The sequence below is a fragment of the Halyomorpha halys genome, unplaced genomic scaffold, assembly GCF_000696795.3.
Source record: "Halyomorpha halys isolate HHAL.00 unplaced genomic scaffold, Hhal_1.1 Scaffold279.1, whole genome shotgun sequence".
NCBI lineage: Eukaryota > Metazoa > Arthropoda > Insecta > Hemiptera > Pentatomidae > Halyomorpha > Halyomorpha halys.
The window spans coordinates 120,360-124,876 of record NW_027115598.1 but is presented as its reverse complement, the minus strand read 5'-3'; the positions used below and the strand labels follow the sequence as shown (position 1 = coordinate 124,876).

Here is a 4,517-nt window from a genome sequence, read left to right as displayed (position 1 = left end):
GTAAGATTACGGCTTAAAAATTATGTTTCATGGTAGAACCAATTACAGTGAATTTGTTTATAAGTATTTGAGTGTAAGATAAACTTGAATTTTTTTTTTACACTCTACTACTGTGCGACAGATAGCCCCATACTGTAAATTTATAAAACAATCTACACCTCAGTAAAACAGTTTTATTCTCGTCGCAAAATTTTCTTGTACCCAATTTATTTATTTACCAAAGATTATTAAGATAAGTTGGCGGAAATATTGGAGCCTACGAATGATAATGAAGAACACAAAAATATCAGCCAGCCTCTAAAAACATTAGTTTCAATAGGTGTATATTACCTTTAATATCTTATGGATGCCAAACATGCTACCTCAAGAAGCACCATGAGAAAAAGATTCAAACATGCCAAAGAGCAATGGAGAGGAGCATTCTAGGCATAAGAAGAAGCCAAAAGCTCAGTAGCCTATCACTAAGGAAATATACCGGGGTCAAAGATGTAATCAGGCACGTCAAGAAGATGGAATGCCATTGGGCTGGGTATCTAATAAGGAGAATGACGAACACTGGGCCAAGAAACTAACAGAATAGATCTTGGATATAAAAAGAAACCGAAGCAAACAAATAAGAAGATGGGTAGACGAGATAAAGAAGGTACAAGGAAAGTCGTCACGAAAAGCCAAGGACAGAAAATACTAGAAGATAAAGATAAGCTAAATCTCAGTGAACAAAAGTACGGATAATCCCCGTTAAAGACTTTATTACTCCTTAAAAAAGAAAAGTCTTTTTATATGTAAATATAGAAAAAGTAGATGTAAATAATCCTCTTATAAATGTATATATAAAGATTATTATTAATTATTGGAGAAGTTTGTCGGGGGGTGCTGTCAGCAAAAAACAACATAAATAAACAAAACCATATTTATTTATTTTATGCCGACGTTTCGACCTGAGTTTCAAGGCCTCTCACAGTGAACTCTCTCTCTCCAAAGGTCTCGTGGAATTTTTGAAAGGAAAGAGATACATTTTTCATATATTTCTTTTTTTCCCCTTTCCACTCTACCTTCCTGTTCGTGGTCATTACTCTCAAATCTTACCATCGGATCCAAATCTTCGATTTTTGTAAATGCGACAATATCGGCATATCTTACGGATCCGTCGGTGTCAACGCAATTAACCTCCTCGAAGCAGGTGATGTCTTTTCTTTCACCAACATGGGCTGGTGTTTCAGAATCCCCTCCGTATTTGCGACAGAGGGACCCAACTTCTCTTTGCAGTCCATTTTCTCCTGGGACTCCACGCAGGGGAATGTAGTTGATATTTACACATACCTATTAGCTTTTAGGGTCTCTTTGAAATGGCGAACACCAATACCCTGCCACCTGTAATTGGCCTATTCTTCGAATCATTCTCACGCAACGACTGCCGTATAGCTCTCACACTTTGGTAGCCCTGATCCACCCCCATTCTATCGGCACATGCCGCGATTTAGGCTTCGTAATTGAATGTAGACTGGAATAAGGCATCAGGAACATTCGACAGTCACTGGGCAATGGAGCAATGCTACAATGGAGCACACCTCCTTGGTGCGTAGAGCATCGCCGACGGGGATAAAAGAAAGATCTGCCAGGTGCGGACTCAAATATGAATTAAACTATGGCTTACATCAACTTTTCGTCCTGTGTCGCAGAGCTTCTTCAAGACTAAAAAAAAATAGTAATATAAACAACTGTAATGTTTCTTTTATTTTACTCTGTTCTGCATTTTATAAATAAACTTACCTTGTATTCTCCATGAACTTACGTACATTGGGAGTGGAACCGAGTGTTTCGGATGCCCTGAATGATGACGAAAAAACCATAGGAATGGTTTTAATTTTCTTAAAAAGGAATAATCTTTTGAATAAGATCTAAACCCAAAAGTTTGTCATATATATTTAAAAAATTCTATAATAAGTAATTATTTAAACTTATTTAGCAATTATCTAAAGAATTTCAAATCTTGAAATAGAATTATTAAGTGAGAAACGTGGGCGTTGATGACCTCAGGGTTTTACGCCCAAAAGCCCCAACGAACAACAACAACAACCTTATATTCTCCTACCTTTTTTTCTTTCTTTTTTTTTAATATTTCCCCCTTATACTAAAGTATATTAAAAGATTTAAATTAAAAATCTGTTACAAAAAAAAACACAATAAAGCCATAGCCCAGGTCAAATCGTTCCAATTCCAAGGAGCTGGTGGCACAAGTTAAATTGAGAATTGGACATACAAATTTGACTCATTCCTATCTCATCAACAAGCAACCACCGCAACAATGTCAATATTGTAATACTACACTAACAGTCAGCCACATCTTTCAGGAAAGCCATTTCTTTGTTGCGGATTTATTTAGACTAGGGAGCGAGTGTTTGTTGATGGAGACAAAAGTCAAAACACATTGAAATAATTAACTATCTCTAATTTTAAGAGTTCAGAATCTTGGTATGAAATGTATAAAAGATAATAATAATAAAATAAATATAATAATGATAATTCAAAAAATTGAAAGATGAAACATGGGCCTTAAAACCATAACGAACGCATTCAATCATACGGCCACACCAAAACTTTTATATATTTATTCAATAGGAAAGAAACAGAATAATTCTGATGATCATCGTCCAGTCACAAAGATCACTTTTAAAAAATTCTGTTTCGGGAATTAGTGAATTTTAAAATTTCCTTCCAACCGATGAATAATGAAATCCATTAAAGATAATAGACTAGAAATCGGTTAGGAACAGTGCAAGCAGGACGAAGGACCATTAGCAAGTTAGCAGTACAGTAGCAGTACTGGCTCCTAAAGAAATCCTTAAGGACCGTTCCTTATAAATGATCGAGTCCTCTTTAATAAAGAAGAAGGATTAAAAGGATATCTTAGGCTTGGCTAATTGCACTCCTACCTCCTCCTCTTAGCCCCTCTTCCCCTGTCCTATTTATATCAGGACACGATTCTTTGAGAAACTCCGTCAAGGATAAGTTATAATTTTTTCCCCATTGTATTTTTTAAAGGAGAACATCGAAGGGTATAATAAATGCTTTTATATTTTAGTATGTCTGTTTTGCTCATTCATACCAATTCTGTGGAATTTGTAATTATTTGACCAAATAAGATTTAAACTACATAACTCTTATCGAGTTTCGATTAGTCGAAATATCCGTTAATAGAAATTCCAAACTGTTTTCCGAAGCTTTAAGATACCAAATTGAACTTCCTAACCCTATGGAGAGAAGATGATTAAATTAACAAAAATAAGTTGAAAAAACTTATTTAATAGTGCCAACGTTTCAGCCAGAATGTCTAGCCTTCATCGGGGCTAAAAACAAAGAACAAGATAACCATTGAATACAAAAAATAAATAAATAAAAAGATAAAGTATAACAGAAGGATTAAAGTAAATAATTGTACAGAATGAAAACTAATAAAAATAAAGTGATGAATGAAGTGAAAAATAAAACGTATAAATAAATAATTAAATATTAAAGTAAAATAAAATAATTAAGGAAATACAAAATTCAAGCTATACAATGTTAAGAAACAAAGAAATATGAATATTTTGGTTTACTAATAATTAAAAAATTTAAGTTATACATATATTAATATATATGTAACTAATGAAATATGTAAGTGAGATGTTTGAATAAAGAAACAAAATATAAAGAGTTAGACAAAAGAAGTGAATAGAAAACATGACAATAATCATATGTGGTGAATATAAGTAATAACGTGGGTTAGGAAAAATAAGAATGGAATGGAGAAGGAGAAAGGGGTAAAAGAAAGATAAGAAAAAGAGAATAAGTCAAAGAACTCACGTACTAGTGGCAACTATTGAATAAGTTTGTTCAACTTATTTGTATTAATTTCTGACAAATTTATTAAATATGGTTTCCTAAACGTTAGAAATTTTGAGAATTAAAACTGACCTTCAAGAGGAGCAAATTTGAGTGACCAACATTTAGTACAAGTGTCCGGTGGAAAAAAGGCAATGTCATTCCAGTCAAAATTTATTAGCCTGCCACTTATAAGATAATTTAAGAATCTTATAAATTAATTTTTCATTAAGAAATCCATATTTTTTAAACTACCTAAAAGACAATAAAAACCTAATATAGTAAGGTATAAAGTAGAGTAAATTTGTTTAAATATGAGGATAATTAAAACCTAGGGCCGCCCATAGCTAAGTGGTTAAGACACAGTCTTACCAATTTGATGTCTACTGGCGGTGCCGGTTCGAATCCGGCCTCGGGCGTCGACTTTTTTCATTGAGTGGCGGTCCCACAAAATGAAGAACTTTGACCCCCAACCATGGTTAGGCAGTATAGGACTCCAATGGGAGTCTTGGCCAAAAAAAAAAAAAAAAAAAAAAAAAAAATTAAAACTATTTACGTTAAATAGCTCCCGAAATGAAGTTTTTTAAAAAGCTTCATTTCGTGAAATATATACTGAAGAGTCAGTAGGTAGAGAATTTATTGTGAGAAATCTTTAT

General features: G+C 33.3%; 1 protein-coding gene across 1 annotated transcript in view; it reads left to right on the top strand.

Annotated features, from left to right (window-relative positions):
• The window catches only part of LOC106680695 (uncharacterized), a 20,652-nt gene that overhangs the window by 3,111 nt on the left and 13,024 nt on the right, over positions 1-4,517 (top strand). The gene's annotated exons all lie outside the window — the stretch shown is intronic.